At 40.2% G+C, this 18,085-nt stretch overlaps 1 pseudogene; it reads right to left on the bottom strand.

Annotated features, from left to right (window-relative positions):
* Positions 1 to 17,260: 17,260 nt before the first annotated feature.
* LOC147618365 (uncharacterized) lies at positions 17,261 to 17,799 on the bottom strand (annotated as a pseudogene).
* Positions 17,800 to 18,085: the final 286 nt, after the last annotated feature.

Below are 18,085 nucleotides of genomic sequence, written 5' to 3'. Positions count from 1 at the left end.
AAAACCCTTTTTGTTGAACCTACGTATTACGCTTACATATTTATGAGTGACCCCCCTCAAACACTTTCCTATCATTCCTTGCATCCAACACGTGTTTAAATTTAAGGGGATTACAGAACTCATGACATGGCATGCTACTCATCGCTCAAGGAACTAATCCCCTTAGGCCACACAATTTTGGAGAGGGATTGGATCCGGCCAAGGTGGAAGCCACTATCACCTTGCGCAAGCCCACTTATGCAACGCAGCTGAAGACTCTGGAAGCTGAAGGCTTTTCTACCAAAAAAAAAATCAATTTTTGGAAGATCTTTTCACAATTTCTTTACCCTTTGCAACATTTAACCCATCCCATGTGGCCGGCCTCATTTTTTTTTTTAAAAAGTCTTTAATGCAGTGAAGCAAGAAGCAGTGTCTCGTGCCCCCGTCTTGAAGTAGCGAGAATGGGACCTCGCGATCTTTATCACTCCCGGCGTAAGTCCACATGCCTTGGGGGATATTCTTATATGCAAAAAGGTGAGGCTCGGTACACGTGATCGAGTTAGGCAAGATATACTAGGAAAGAGCTTCCATGTGTGGTAGGAGATGGAGACGACTGCAGCAGACCGAGGCCAGAACGAAACACTTTTCATGTGTAAGTCCCATTTGGGAGTGTTCCAAATCTAGACTATCGGGGGTGCATTTTAGTCCTTGTATCTTGTGATGGATGTGTAACAATAGTGACATGATCACATACATGTGTTGTAACATAACGTACTATGGTGTTAAACTTTTGGTTCAATATATATAGGGCTTTGTAGAGGTGTACAAAAGGCCACTTTAGCCCAATAGTCAAAATTTAGGATTTCTGAACATCATTGGATCCAAATGAATCTCAATCAAGTCAAATCAAGGTGACTAGTTGATGAGGCACTACATATGTGAGGTATCATAATAGGAAATCATCTTTCCAGTATCTCTTTCAAGAAGCATATGATTTGGGTGTGTGAAGTAGACTCCTGCCAAGCAGGATGGTCTACAGACATGTACATACACTATAGATAAGCTTACTCAATTCCAAAACTAGATCCAGGACTTAAGGTTCCTTAAGGGGATAATTTTGCATCATCCTACTGGATTTGGGGGTGTAAGGACCAATAACGTGTGAACAATTTAAAGAAGAAGGCTAATCAGATAGATTCTTGTCTAGATTGCAGAAATCTTGATAAGTTGATGTAAGGGGTTTCCAACTTTAAATGGGGTCAAGATGTTGAATATACATGTGTCATATGCACGCAGATGGACATGCTAATCCCTGATTTACAGTCTCAAGTAATAGTTCTTCTAAAGACATCATCTTCACACAAAATAGACTACAAGAGGCTCAAATTTGACTTTGAGCTCTCAAGGATAGTTTTCCTCAGACACACAATAGATTAGGTGAGGGATAAGAACGTAATACAATTAAAATTATCATGCAACAATAATGTACCCACTGCATCTCTTTAACATTATCTTATAATCATGTTCATCCTCCATCCTCATTCTCCAAAAATAGAGCATTCAATAAGGATTTGAAAAATGGCACTTGAATAAGTGCCAAAATTCCTAAATTAATCTTATATAACAAACATGGGTTATGCTTTTAAGTCTCGGTACTTTTTCACGCTGCATATGCAAGACTAGAGATATGTTCAAAAGCTTATGATGAACATCTTATGCTTGAACACATTTGGAGTTCTATAGCTAGTTAGAGAGCTTAGATTACAAGTTTTAAGACTAATCTAGATGAGTTATTTGGATAGAATCACCAATAAATCTCAATGTCTTCCTTGAGCAATATTTCTTTTTCCCATTGGTTGGAAATATAGTTTTGTGAGTAGAGCAACATGTGTGAAATGTGTGTCTCAACTCACAACTCATGCTGGTTTGTAATCTTATACAAGATTTCAAATGAATTTCATGAGAACAAATGCCATGAACTTATTAAATCCAAAAGGTAACACTACAACAACAAGAGGGGTTAGCGGCGGTTATACTATGGCTTTTATAAAAGGATCTAGAAAAGTGTCAGGACGTAAGCATTGCTATTTTTTCAATGCTATAACTACCACTATATCACACATTATAACCGCCCTATATCCCATGCTATAAGCGCTGCTATATCCCACACTATTTTTGTCACTCAACGGCTGTCAAAAAACATCAACATCGCTATTTTTGCTGCTCACACTGGCATTGATAAAAACACCAATGTCACTATTTCCTTTGCTCAGCGACGCTAATAAAAAAATGTTAATGTTGCTATTTTTGCCACTCAATGGTGTTGTGAAAAACAATTGTGGTAGATATTTGCCCCAAAAAAACTTTAATTTGATATATTGAAGGAAGTTCTAATTTGTACAAACATATATATCGACATATGAAAATACATTTGCAACATAGTAACTCTTAAAACCTTAATTGTAGAAAAAACCCAAACACCATACAAGGTGAGTCACATCCAAAATGGCATAACAGGTGAGCTACATGGAGTATGGAGTTACATAACATTAAACACAATAGGCCGGTCTCTATGCATCCTTCTTCTCCTCCTTCTCATCATCATCATCCGCCTCGTCCTCCTCACCTATTGCCTCTTCATCATCTTCAGATTAAGTACACAAAGGCACATGGCATACCCACCCAACCTAAAGGCTTTTCCAAAGGATTGCAATATTGAATGGCTTTGAGACGAACCTTTGTGGATCATATATTGCATCATCCTATGAGGGAAATCTTAGGATTTTAGGGTATTAGGTAAGTTATATGCTCTTTGTATCAGCTCTGATAGTGCTGGAGTTTTTTCTCTCTTTTTTTCTCTCATTTTGCATTGTATTTCTTTTCACTACCATGATGAGACATTCCATGGACTTTATGACGTAACGCTTTTCTTTGTCTCATAGGTCATTCTGGCCTAAATTAGTAGACGTTAATGTAACTTTATTTCTTTATGTATGTGATTGGATTAGGATTAGCACTATAGCTTTAGATTTTCCTATTACTTTCTTTTATTTTCAGTACCATAAGATGATGTATGCCATGGGCATGATGTAACCTTTTGGTCTCATAGGTCCTTTTGGCCTTTTGTAGACATTAATACAACTCTCTCTCTCTGTCTCTCTCTCTCTCTCCCTGACATGTATGTTTGAGAGAGAGATGTGGTACCTACTATAACAAACATGCTAAAAATTTAAACAAGAAATTTACTACTTTTCCATCGAGTCACAGTAGATATTGACCCACAATTTATGGTAGTCTTCTAGTGCTAGAAGCACAAAGATCAATTTTGCAAAAAAGATGATGTTCAAGTGTTTCTTCATTTTCCCTAGAAAAACAAGAAAACATTGCATTACAAGATGAACACACTAGTAGTTTCTAGCATTACTAACAATATAGAGTCCCATCACTAGTTTTCTACTCCTAACAATGCTTATTTTTCACTTTGTTATTTGTGCTAGAATTATTTTAAAATTTTTCCTAGTTCTCATTTCTACTAAAAATTTATATTTGCTAAAAAAGTCTAATTATACTAGAATATTTGCATAAGTTTCTAACTTTTTTTTGGAATAATTTATAAGCACTATTGCTTGAAAATTTACTCTGGTTTCTAATATTGTGACAATCAATCATTGATCAACTTAGCACGCATGCACACCGTGATTTAGTCCTTGAACAAGCTCATTTATCCTCTTTCATCCTGTTGTCCTCCCTTATAATGGAATCATTTAGGCCAAGTCACTCCCACTGTAAGATTCCTCCCCCAACCCTTTTTTGATGTCTAGTATCTTCCCCTGTAATCAATCTCTCTTCAAAAATATAAAGACCTTGTTTCTAACTGTTTTAGCCTAGAGATTTTGAAATGCTATTGAAGTTAAATAATTAATGATAGTAAAGAATTACATAAGATTCTATTTATATTTAATTCTAATGGTTTTTCTCCCTCTCACTTAAGAAATTGTCATACTCATGACCCTTTTCAATCCAAATGAAGCTTTTCATAAGGCTTTTCCTTAATCCAAGATTAAGCTATGCTTGAGGCCAAATTAATGGCTTTTTTCTATACTTTTAGTTTATGTTTATCGATGATTCAATCCATTATGGATTGATGATCCAATTAGAGACCATTCTAATTATTTCCTTAATGATAAGCCTTATTCCTTAGAAAAAATTAAGACTTAGCAGTCATAGTAGCGGAGCTATGGCAAAATTTTTATAGAAATTACGCATAAAATAATTTCATTCAAAGCATAAAAAGAGGACTTCCTACCATATTCTAGGAACTATCATCCTAGATTAATTAAAAGAATATTATTATGCATGGAGATATGGATGTTTGCATGTAGATGTAGAGGTATGGGTGTGAGTGTGAATGTGGAGGTGGATGTATGCATGGAGATGTGGATGTATGCATGTAGAAATAGATGTGTAGATGAGGATGTAAATGGAGATGTGGATGGATGTATGTAGATGTAGATGTATAGATGTAGATGTATAGATGTAGATGGGAATGGAGATATGGATTTATGCATGTAGATGTAGATGTATAGATGTAGATGTGAATGGAGATGTGGATGTATACATGTAGATGTAGATGTGGATGTGGAGGTGGATGGATGCATGTAGATGTAGATGTATAGATTTAGATAGGAATGGAGATATGGATGTATGTATGTAGATGTAGATGTATAGATGTAGATGTGAATGGAGATGTGGATGTATACATGTAGATGTAGATGTATAGATGTAGATGTGGATGTGAAGGTGGATGAATGCATATAGATGTAGATGTGGATGTGGAGGTGGATGGATGCATGTAGATGTAGATGTATAGATGTAGATGGGAATGGAGATATGGATGTATGCATGTAGATGTAGATGTATAGATGTAGATGTGAATGGAGATGTGGATGTATACATGTAGATGTAGATGTATAGATGTAGATGTGGATGTGGAGGTGGATGGATGCATGTAGATGTAGATGTATAGATGTAGATGGGAATGGAGATATGGATGTATGCATGTAGATGTAGATATATAGATGTAGATGTGAATGGGGATGTGGATGTATGCATAGAGATGTAGATGTATGCATGTAGATGTGAATGTACGCATATAGATGTGGATGTATGGATGTGATTATACGATATGTGATGTGAGGGAATCTGAAGTAATGAGATGGAAATGATGTGATGGGATGAGTATACATATAAATGGAATATGGAATAAGTAATGTAGATTGATGAGGGATAATGTGGAAAAATGAAAGTTAAAATAGAAATTGTATTGTAAACTGTTTGTAAATGATTGTTTTATGTCAAGAATGCTGGGGGGAGCATTTTGACCGTCTTGTGATTAAGGTCGTGATGGTAAAGTTGCAACTGCTGACGGGGAGTCAATGAAGGACGTCTCGCGTAGCAAGGTCGGCCGAGGTCTTGATCAGCCTCGGTGTGATTAAAATGGTGAGCTTCCGGTACGGTGGATGAGGGGCCAAGGAAGCGGCCTATGAGTGAAGCGCTAGGTCACCTGCGAAGGATCCTAGAGGGTGTTGACCATACGGTGCTCGGGCTCTGGGTCGCCTAGGATACCCACGCGTGCGTCGAGGAAGATATTGGAACAGAGTTGGAGTTGTTTTGTGAAAACGGGCATGGATCTGGCTGATTGACCTTGCTGGTCTTCAATGGATGAGTCCATGGCTCTTTATATGGATCTGTTGGTTGATCTTGCTAATCTTCAACGAGAGTCCATCTTGATAAGTGATTATATTGCCGAGTATTAAGGGCTAGGAACTATCGAAACGGTCCCTGAGCGTTCTAGTTGCCAATGATGCCATAGATACTCTGATGAAGGAATGATGGGAAATTAAGAATTAATTGGATAAATTGGAAGATTGTGATCAGTGATACTATGGTTTTATTAAAGGATTGTTTTAAACTGGTTGAATCTGTGAAAAAGGTAATTTCATATTGGGTGTGTGAGTGGTGTGACTAGTTTTATTTTGCATGAACATCCGGCTAGGGGGCCTTGGAACTCTTTTCCTTGGTACCCGGGACAAAACCTAACCAAATTCTTAATTGGATCCCATCACTACAGTGGTTGGGCGGTTGGCTAACCCATGGGACTGGATGGGGTTAGGCTGGACTGATGGATCCGTAAATCGAGACTCAAACTTTTGTTTTTACGATAGATAAAATAAACCCCGGACAGTAACTGTTCTATGGATAGGAATCAACGGCTGTGCCTCTTGAATGGGGAAAAAAGCATTGATCCCAATGATCCAAGTGCAAGTTTCTTCCTTAATCTGACCATGTATCTTATAGATGCAATTGGATCAGCTCGATCAGAAATGTTCTTGACTACGTTAGAGTAAAAAGTTATCTAGGTGGAATCGCCCGTGCTTTCCGGTAAAGGAAGTTTTTTCGGGTTCGGTTTTGGAACAACCGACGGATTAGTCTCTTATCCGGATATCCGTGGGGGTGAGGCCCCGAATGTGGGACCCCTGTCCCGCGCGAGAAGTGCTACTTCCGCTGCCAGTATCCTGAATCCGTTGCTCGGTGGGAACAGGGATCTTACAGTTGGTATCAGAGCATTTGGTTAATAAAGATCAAATGAGAAGATAAATATGTCAAAAATTTATCAAGAAACACAAGAAGGTTATAATTGTGTGAGATAATTCATACAATTTGATATTCAAACGGAAATTCATAATTTTGGTAATTGGGTCTTCAGATGGAAGTGCCGCAATTATATAGAATCCCTGACTTGCTTGAGGCCTAGATATGATAGTATTTACCTTATAATTCAAAGGGCCGTGACTACCCGTATATACCGAGAGTATACTGTAGCTCTTTACTGACAGTATATACGAGTAAATCTAAGACTTAAAATTATAAGCGTTAATGCTATCTAGATGATGATTTCGAATGTGATTGATATGATTTTTAATTCTGTTTGAGAATTGATGAATTGATTTGGATTCTGATTGAAAAATGTTGATTTTTAAAAATTAGTTGAAATATAATGAAACCTCAATGAGGGGGAATGGGACCAGTCCCTGTGATGATATTCATAACTAGAATGATGATAATGAATTCAGCAAATCACTATGAGGTTAGTGGGTTGTGCTGTTAGATTGCTACTGTTATTACTTGACTGGTAGATCAAGTTAAGGGATGTCAAATTGAGAACTTGCTTGACTGAAATTTCCGTGGAGGAATGTTCCGAAGGAAACTTTTCGGTCTAATGAACCATTATCATGTTAAAGATATGAATGACATGATCTGAATGAATTGTTATTTAATGATGAGTTCTATATAAGGGATATTTATCCCAGTGTTCTGTTGGGTTGACCAGAATATAAGGAACCCCAGAATAAAATTGGATCTTAAGAAAAAGAGCTGTCCTCTACCTTGCGAGATGAGAACATCTCGCACTTTTTAAGTGGGGTAGAATGTAAGATTCCTCCCCAGCCTTTGAGGTATACAGGAGTAAGAATCTCCCTTCTGATCTCATAATTATTCCCTCTCTAAAATAAAAGAAAGTTTCTGTTTAAAAAAAAGGAAGACCCTTTCCCTAGAATACTTCTCAGGAGTCCCACCTGTTTTAAGGATTTAGAACAATGAGTTCAGAAGTGAGAATCGGTGTTTTGGATACCAAGGTTTTGGCTTTCATTCGAGTACAGCCCAAAAGAAGTTCTTTATCTCTTGGGGAGTATAAGAAGTTATCCCCCAGATATTGTGACCCTTATATCTGAATTCAATGAAAGTAGGTGACTTAGCCTACAAGCTTCTTTTATCTCCTCATCTCAAAATTCTTAATGCCTTCTATAGAAAAATGTGTCAAACACAAATCATGGAAAGACAGTAAAACTTTAGTGGCAAGTTACCATTGGCTTCTAGGTTACGCTAGCTCCTTCCTTTATATAAGTCGTAACTTTTACTTGTCGCTCACAGTATACTCCCATCAATCTCCTTTCCTTCTTAATCTCCTTCATGGCTTGGCAACAGGAATTAGTTTTATCCCTGATGATTTCTCACCTTCAAGACGCAAGAGAGTCTGTGAAGAAAGACTTTATAGAACAGTATGAGCGCTCACTTTTTCCTCACCTAGGAACTTCTGTAGCTCAGACCAAATGGAGCGGTGTAAGGCCCCCATAGGGCGGGGGAATCCATTTGATAGGCAGTTAAGTCTCGTGTTATTTTCCGATTGACGACACCTCGATCTCGTAGAAATACGAGGTTACGAGCAAACGGACGGACCTAATTCTATCTCTCAGGGGAAGCGTAGTCATCCTAAAGGAAATTCTAACCTCCAGCACGGAATGTGCGTGGAGATGGAACAAGACCCACACTTGGTTCAAGGAAGCCAACGCCTTTTTCCCCCGTATTTCAAGAGGCACGGCCGCTGGCTCGGTCCCCTAAAACAAGTCTTGTTCGTGACTCTACTATTCCCTAAGTATCGTAAGTTACGACTAGTAGAAAGCTACCCGACTGATCGGGTCCACCCATCCTTAGAATGGTACCGTCAGGGCATCAATTCTCCCACTTTCCACGCACTCACCCGTTTAATTATTTTCTAATTAAGTCCTACCACACTGTGAAACACTTAAAAACAAATTCCTTTGTTAATTAATTACACTTGATTCCTTAAAAAAAAATCTTCCTTAGCACAACATTGAAATCAACGAACATACTTACAGTGAAAAATATTTACAAAGACCCTGAAACCGGGCCGATATTCCAATCCAACTTCAAGTCCAAACCATAACCATAACCACAACCACAACCACATCAATAATCTAGAATTCGATCTTCCAGCCTCAACGAGCTGGGTAAACCTCACGGACCGTCTCCCCTCGTCGTCAGCCAGCCGACGAGGGCCAAGCCGTCCTGTCACCCCCTCAGGTACTGACGCTTGTACAAAACCCTCTCGCTCTTCGGAGGGGACGTCTCCTCATGAGGTGGGGTTAAGTCACCGCACTAGCCTGGACCCACAGAACTAGGCAGCATATATACATCACCCTGGTGGTGAAAACCAATTCCCCAGTGGCATAGGAGGGGATTGCCCTGGGCCGACTCCCGGCCTCGCTATATCCTCCGCCCGGCTACAAAGGCAAGCACGGAGTTAGCTAAGGGGGGGAGAAGCTGTACCTGCATGTTAGCAAAAAAACCAGCAGTATATCCAATAAAAAGAAACATAGCCTTTATTCAATGAATTCATGCATTAACAAAAACCATCGTTTCGGAAAGACTATGATTCAAAAGCAAGATTATTTTCCTATAGCTTTACTTAAGAGTAACCATAAGGTACTTTAGGCCATCTATACTAGGGGTTTAACCTTGGTTCCTTTCCTATTATTTAGAATCTTTGCATTAAGCTTGATAAGAGAGAATTTTACTTAAACTTGTTAAATGACCAACCTGGTTATCGTTTTCGTGCCTATTCGCTTCAAGAGGGGCGAAGTCGATTGCAGGGACGCGATTCGCTTCACTCCCTCCGTGGGCGGCGCGTGGTTCTTCAATTCGGCGGCGTTTCGGTGCCATAGGAGCACTAGAGTTTTAAGAGGATAGAGAGAAAACGAGGTGAATATAAGAGGTTGGGAGCGTGGAGAGAAAAAAGAGAATTCTACTGGTTCAAACGGATTCGAAAACGGAGTCCGTTTGGGGTAGGAAAAGCTTGTTGGGCTTATGGGTAGGAACGACCTCTTAGCCTAAGTTTAAGTCGCCGCATATGTGGGGGGGAAATTGTTGAGAGGGTGTCCTTAACTTGGAGAGCTCTTGAGAAGAGTGTACGTCTAGGGAGGCCTAGGGAAAAGTAAGGCAAGGGGTAGAGGAGAAGCACACTTTAAATCTATTCACACGGGGGGGGGAGAAGAGTGTAGGACATGTCCTAGAGCTTGAGAGAGGGCTTGCGCGTAGAGGCTTGCTGGGGGCTTGTCTGGAGAAGGGGGCTGGGAGGGTCCTTTTATAGGTGCTGGAGGGTGGACGTCCGGGTGCGGGAAGGTGACACCTGGGTGGTGTAGGTGTCCGGGAGAGAGTGTGGGCGTGAGACACGTGGGGGTGGAGGTGTCTCGAGGAGAGAGAAAGTGTGACACATGGGGGTGGAGGTGTCCCCAAGAGAGAGAGAGCGCGACACCTGTGGATAGAGGGTTCTGGGAGGAGGGGGTACGTGTAGGGGTGTGCTGGAGGGTGCGTCTAGGCCGTGTACACGCTTGGGTGCCCCGGGCGGATTGTCGGTTTTTTTCACGGGCGGCGCCCGTGGTGGGGCCCACGCCGGCCGCCCGCCGTCGTCCGGGGGGGTCAAAAATATTTTTTGACGGAAATGTCCGGCCTTGCCCCGTGACCATGGGGGCGTGTTCCGTTCGTTGATTAGACGCCTGGATAGTTACTATTTTTGGTCGGAAGTTCGCAGATTAAAGACTTAAAAGCTTAATTAAACCCATTCCGGGTGCCCGTTTTTAGTTCAGAAAAAACTATTTTAAGCGTAAAATTACGCGTAGATTCCAAATTTGGATTCAAAATTACAAGTTTCTAAGCAAAAATGGCTCATTTTCCAAAAATAGAAGTTTTTTTTATCGTAAAAATGACAAACTAAGTTATATTTTTCAACTCTGAAGCAAGTACATTGTTATTTACAATGGGTATGTTACATCTTTTTCGACTCTGAAGCAAGTACATTGTTATTTACAATGGGTATGTTACATCCTTCCCTACTAAAAGAACTCGAGATGTCCTCATCTCGGCACGAACTCTGGGTAATTCTTTTGGAGAGTTGACTCTTCCTCCCAAGTGGCATCCTCCTCAGGGTAATCTTTCCATTCCACTAAATGTTCCCTAAGGATTCTATTGCGAAGCACTCTTTCTCTAGAGTCGATGATTCTATTAGGTCTCATTTCAAGGACTCCCTGGGTTGGCATTACAATTTGTTCATCATCAAGAACATGATCAGGATGAGGCACATATGGCTTTAGTAAGCTTACATGGAATACATCATGGATTTTGAGGTGGGTTGGGAGGCGAAGTTTGTAGGCATGTTTTCCCAAACATTTGATGACTTCATAAGGCCCACAATACCTTGGACTCAGCTTCCTAAATTTTCCAAGAGATAAAGAACTTTTCTTTAGCCGTACTCGAAGAAAAACTTTGTCTCCTTGCTGGAAAATTCTTTCAGATCTTTTGGTATCAGCATAATGCTTCTGTCGATCCTGGGCGGCTTTAATATCCTTACGAATAGCTTTGGTTTGTTCTTCCATTTCTTCAAGCATCATCCTAGAGGCTTCAACCTTTAGTGTGGGGTCAGAGAAATTTAAGGGAGACAAACATTCCTGACCATAAAGAGCTTTGAATGGTGACATCCCTATGCTTTGGTGATAGGATGTATTGTAAGAGAATTCCACTAGAGGGAGATACTGAATCCACTTCTTTGGTTCACGCCCACAATAGGCTCTCAGGATGTCTTCTATAACCTGATTAACTCTCTCAGTTTGACCATCTGTTTCTGGGTGGTAAGCTGTACTGAAACAAAGTTGTGTTCCAATAGCCTGGAATAATGATGTCCAGAACTTTGAAGTGAAGTCAGAGTCCCGGTCACTGACTATTCTTTTTGGCAATCCATGAAGCCTAAAGATTTCCTTGATGAAAAGGCGGGCAATATCAGAAGATTTAAATGTCTTCTTTACTGGGATAATATGGGTGACTTTGGTAAGCATATCCACAACTACTAAAATAGAATCATACCCTCCTTGTGTTGTGGGAAGACTTGTGACAAAATCCATACTGATACATTCCCACTTCATCTGAGGAATGTCCAGAGGTTGGAGTTTCCCGGGCATTTTGATTCTTTCAGCTTTAATCCTTTGACATGAAAGGTATTGTCTTATGTATTGAAGGATATCTCTCTTCATTCCAGGCCAAAAGTAACTTCTCCTTAAGGCATTCAAGGTTTTTGCATAACCTGGGTGTCCTGCGGGGCTATCATGAGCTTCATACAAGATCATCTTCTTCAGTGCAAGATCTTTGGGAATACATAACCTATGCATGAAGTAGAGGCATTCATCATCGAGGGTGTATCCCTTGATCAATATATTTTCCTTTTCTGTGGGTGCCTCCTTGTGAACTAGGCTTACTAGCTCTTGGTAATCAGGGTCATGAAGTGAAACCTGCTTTACCTTCTCTAGGATGGGGTTATTTGGCATAGAGATTGCACTTAGGAAGGATTTGCGACTGAGGGCATCAGCTACAACATTATCCTTTCCAGGACGAAATTTGATATCAAAATCAAACTCTTGCAGAATCTCAATCCACCTCCTTTGCCTCATGTGGGTGAAGATCCACTTTAAGCTCTGGTGGTCAGTTTTTACAAGCAGAAACTTACGGCCTAGGAGATAGTGTCTCCATAACTTGAAACAATGAACAACTGCAAGGAGTTCCAAATCATGGGTGGCATAATTGACTTCATAGGATTTAAGCTTACGAGAAGTGTAAGCCACAGGCCTTCCTTCTTGAATTAAGACACCACCACTAGCATCAGTGACAACCTCAAACTCCTTGGTGAAGTCAGGGAGCTTCAGAACTGGTGCTGAGGTGAGGATTGTCTTAAGTTGGCTAAAACTGATTTGGTGGATTGGTAACCATACTATCTTACATTCCTTCTTGAGGAGATCAGTTAAGGGTGCGGCTATCTTGGCATAATCCTTGATGAAGATCCTATACCATCCTGTGATGCCTAGAAACCCACGGATTTCTTTGACTGTCCTAGGGGGTGGCCATTCCAATATATCCTTGACTTTGGCAGGGTCTACTGAGATGCCCTTTGAGGAGACAATGAACCCTAGATATTCAATTTGGGAAGTGAAGAAGGTACATTTGCTTTTCTTGGCATAGAGCTTATGTTCGCACAGTATTTGCAATACTTTGCGTACATGCTCCTCATGTTCCTCTTTTGACTGAGAATAGACCAAGATGTCATCAAAGAAGACAAGGACAAATTCATCCAAGTAGGGTCGGAAGATATCCTGCATCAGGCGGTTGAAGGTGGCGGGAGCATTGGTTAATCCAAATGGCATGACTGTAAATTCATAGTGGCCATAGCGGGTATTGAAAGCGGTTTTGGAGATATCTGATTCCTTGATCCTAATTTGATAGTAGCCAGACCTTAAATCCATCTTGGAGAAAACTTTGGTGGATCCATAAAGTCTGTTAAGAAGTTCGTCGATGCAAGGAATGGGGTATTTGTTTTTGACAGTGACCTTGTTTAGGCCTCGGTAGTCAATACAAAGACGAAGCGTGCCATCCTTCTTTCTCTGGAAAAGAACAGGCGCTCCCCATGGGGAATTACTAGGGCGAATGAATCCTTGCTCAATGAGCTGCCTAAGTTGTTCTTTGAGCTCTATGGCTTCGGGAAGAGACATTTTGTAAGGTCTCCTTGAAACTGATTCAGCACCAGGGATTAACTCAATCCCAGGATCTACTTCTCGAGATGGGGGTAGTTTTGTAAGTTCCTCTGGAAAGATATCTGAAAACTCCTGGAGCCAAGAGGGTTCTAAATCTGGGTTGCTTTCTTCTACCTTGTTGAGTTTGACAAGGAAGATCTGTTGGCCCTTGCGCACTCCCTTAAGAAGGCGATTAGCTTTGACCAAATGAAATTTGGGTTTACCTGTTTTTCCCTGGGCTGATACTACCTGTCCTTGACTATTCTTAAAGGTGATGCCTCCTTCAGCACAGTGAATGTCAGCATTGTTTGCAATTAACCAATCCATACCAAGGATTCCATCATAAATCCCTAATGGTAAGCTTCTAAAATACCCATGGGTTGATTCACCATCCAATTCAAATTCAAGATCTCCCACACAATGTCGGGATACTTCTTCTTTTCCACTAGCTAACTCAACAATCATTGCTTGGGCTGGTTTTTGATCTAACTGTAACTTACGCAAGCATTTTGGAGAAAGAAATGAATGCGTACTACCACAATCAACCAAAAGCTGGAAAGATCTACCTTGATAAGTAGCCGGAGCTTGGATAACAGAAAACTGCTGATTAGGTCCTTGATGTTCTATAGCTGCATGAATGGTGGCTTGCTCTTCTTCTTCCATCTCTAAAGTCGGTTCACCAATCATAGAGCAGACACGGGCAGTCACTCCACGACCTCTACCACGTCCACCACCACCTCGTCCAGCCTGGCGGTTATTAGGAATCCCACGACCTTGAACTACCCGGCCGCCTTGTGGAGCAGCAGTGACACTAGGATTGAGAGAGGATCTTGCAAGTTTGGGGCATTCATTTCGGAAGTGGCCAACTTCATTGCAATAAAAGCACCTTTGGTCCCCATAGGATTCTGAAGTGGAATTAGCATAACTGCGGGGGACAAAATTATTGGGGTACTGACCAATAGTGTTGTGGCGGAAATTCGATTGGTAATTCCTCTGAAGGCGCCCCCTTGGGTTAGACTCAAGATAGACTCTCTTCTTTGCTTGACCACTCTTTACTTCTTTAGCCAGAGGTTTGGATCGGGTAAGAGCATCTTGTAAGGTAGTTGGCCTCATTGCTTCAAGGCGAGAATGCAAAGGTTCATTCAGCCCTTGGCAAAATCGGACCACTTGTTGTTGAGTGATCGACATAGGTGGGGCATATTTGCCAAGTGTGACAAATTTTGAGTAGTACTCCTCCAAGGTTAAGCTAAGCTGCTTGAGGCTGAAGAACTCGTTCATCTTAATAGATTCATGAGATGGGGGAAGATAACGACCCTTCACAGCTTGCTTAATGTCACTCCAGGATTGGGTATCTTCAGTGACACCCTTATCTCGGCACCATTGCTTCCACCAAAGTTTGGCGTCCCCGGTAAGACGGAATCTGGCAAGCATGGATTGATTCCCAATTCCTGTACCAGCCGAAAAGTAATCGTCCATGGCTTCTATCCAAACTTTTGCATCCCTTTCAATCTTTGAACCTGCACCATTAAATGAGGGAGGTTGCATTTGTTTGAGAAGAAGCTTCTTCTCCTGTGTATCTATATATAATGCATTGGGAGCAAGAAGTTGACGATCCTGGTTATCAATATGAAGCTAAATTTAGAATCATGTCACTTAGGCGGTTTAATACACATAAGACAATGAGTGTGAAAATCAAAACCTTTTATTCCAAGCTTTAATATTTACAAGTAAACCAAGCCATTTACAAGGATTGGACTAAATCCAATCTTATTTATTTACATGGTAGTCCTCTAGGGAACCTAATAAAGATCTGCGGTGGTAGCATTGAAAAAGTAGGGGGGTTCTCCCATGGTTTCAAGAACTCGATAAGTCTCTGGTAGGGGAGGTAAACCTCGTCTAGAAAGACGGGTAACGGCTACTCTATCAAGGGATACAACTTGAGTCACCCTATCATAAACCCATCGATTCTGCAACATGCGATTCCCATCGATAGTGACATAGGTGTTATGAGGAGTGCCAATAAACCAGAACAGGCGAACCATCCGGCATATCGGATCCGCCTCAAGTCGTTGGTGAGATTACCGACGTGCTCAGCTCGAATGATGAAATAGGTAGATCGACGATGCCAATACTCAGTTCTGTTCCATCCCCTTTCGATGCGAGTGTAAAGAGGAAGGGTTAGCTTGTCTACAATGTGCATCATAGTGTCACGGAACTCGAATTTGGAAGAGCGACAAGCAGTCATGAACATGCATTGGAATACCAGGAAGCGAGAGTAGGGATCCATCTCGTCCTCCTGCATCCAGCCGTAACTAGATTAGTTTAACAAGAATCCCTAGAGCAATAAGAGAATAATATAAAAATCTCCCAAGTCTAAACCCGCTCTGATACTACGTGTAAGGCCCTCGTCGACCCGTAGGGCGGGGGAATCCATTTGATAGGCAGTTAAGTCTCGTGTTATTTTCCGATTGACGACACCTCGATCTCGTAGAAATACGAGGTTACGAGCAAACGGACGGACCTAATTCTATCTCGCAGGGGAAGCGTAGTCATCCTAAAGGAAATTCTAACCTCCAGCACGGAATGTGCGTGGAGATGGAACAAGACCCACACTTGGTTCAAGGAAGCCAACGCCTTTTTCCCCCGTATTTCAAGAGGCACGGCCGCTGGCTCGGTCCCCTAAAACAAGTCTTGTTCGTGACTCTACTAATAAACAACTATAAGGTTGCTATTACTATAGACAGCTATTAAATTGCTATTATAATGTTGTTTAATAGTTAGCTATCAAATGAGCTAGCATACAACTATTGGGTGGCTATTAAACATTCATTAGACAACTATGAGTAAGCTATTAGGAGGCTGTGTCTACTAGCTTTTAGGTACCTAATAACTGTGTACAGCTAGATATAAGATAGATAGCTATTAGATATAATTCTATTAGGTAGCTATCAATAGCTACTATTAGTTAGCTATCAATAGCTATTAGGTAGCTATCAAACAGCTTTTAAAACTAGAAGATAAATAGTTATTCGATATCATTCTATGAGACATATAGCTATTAGTAAGCTCTATGTCTCATAGAATGATATCTAATAATTGTTTATCTTCTACATATATAGAGCTATTAGCTATTAGAGGCACATCTATTAGTTAGTTACACAACATCTAATAAATAGCTACTAGCTATATATAGGTATTGGACAGCTATTGGCTATATAAATTAAGTGCACAACTATTATTGAACTAAGGTTTACATTAGATTCATATCTACTAAATAGCTACTAGTTAAAATAGCTAGTTATTTGATATATAGCTATTAGACAACTATTACGTATATGTTAGGTGAGCATATATGTTTCCATTAGGTTCATATCTACTAAATAGCTACTAGTTAAAATAGCTAGTTCTTTATTAGATATCTAAAAGATATATAGCTATTAGACAACTATTACGTATATGTTAGTGCACAACTATTATTGAACTAAGGTTTCCATTAGATTCATATCTACTAGTTAAAATAGCTAGTTCTTTGTTAGATATCTAAAAGATATATAGCTATTAGACAACTATTAATCAAGTCTTAGTTACCTACACACTCTAATTGTTAAGTAGCTACTGTTTATCTATTAACTAGCATAGCTAGTTACCTATTAGATAGGCTTTAGATATATACAACTATGAGAAAGCTATTAGGTAAATATTAGATGTACATTTATTAAACAACTATTATGTATACAATTATTAGGCATATATCTATATTTGGGTGCCATTACTATTTAGCTAGTGAGAAATTTTCCAACTTTCACTCACCAGTATTATACAATAGGCATACGTGATACATCTAGTAGATGAATTGGGTGCTTGATGTAATGCTTTCAACCAGTTCTTTTTTGACATATGTCCTTTTTGTTAGAGGACACACGAGTCTCAATTGTCCAAAGAGTGACCACCCGCTCCTTTACCTCATCAAGTATGCGGCTTCCTAGTTGTTTCCTATGATATGTGGAAAAAGACAACGTGGAGATGTCATTTTCAAGTTCCAGTCAAGATTTTGCCACATAAAAGTTGTTTCTGTCATCAATAGATAGTAGCTTAGAGACATCAGTGAGTTTGAGGCCAGCTAACTCCTCTGATTCTTTTGAGTTTAAGAGCATCATCATCTGGCAGACCTTTTCAAGAATAATTCATCCCCAGACCATGGCTTCTTCAAACTTTGGAGAGTGTTGTGAATATTTGCTTCTATGAGTGTTGTTTGAACATCGTTCTAGTGACTTGGAGATGTATCTTGTAAATCTTTTAATGATGAATGCAGGATTAGCTAATTGAAGATGTCTTTCTTAGTGGCCATGTCCATTCCATTTGTTCGCTAATGAAAATACCACATAATCTCTTTGAAAATCTTTGCTCTTCTTTTGCCATCAATGGTCTCTACATGGTCCCAATTTCTTGCACTACAATAGAATGAGGGTCTAGCAACAATGAAAATAGCAGTTTTTTGATAACTAGAAGGGTAGGTAGATGTTAGGACATTTTCATCTAGAAACATTGCTATTTTTGCTGCAACATGGGTTCACTGCTCATCTCAGCAGCAACAAAATATCGTTGCTCACAGTAGCGATATTTCACTGCAATTTTTTGCT

This window comes from Cibotium barometz, chromosome 35, assembly GCF_041138505.1.
Source record: "Cibotium barometz isolate CiBa-2024 chromosome 35, ASM4113850v1, whole genome shotgun sequence".
NCBI classification, from domain to species: Eukaryota; Viridiplantae; Streptophyta; class Polypodiopsida; order Cyatheales; family Cibotiaceae; genus Cibotium; species Cibotium barometz.
The sequence above is the reverse complement of the archived record's forward strand: the minus strand, read 5'-3'. Positions and strand labels throughout refer to the sequence as shown.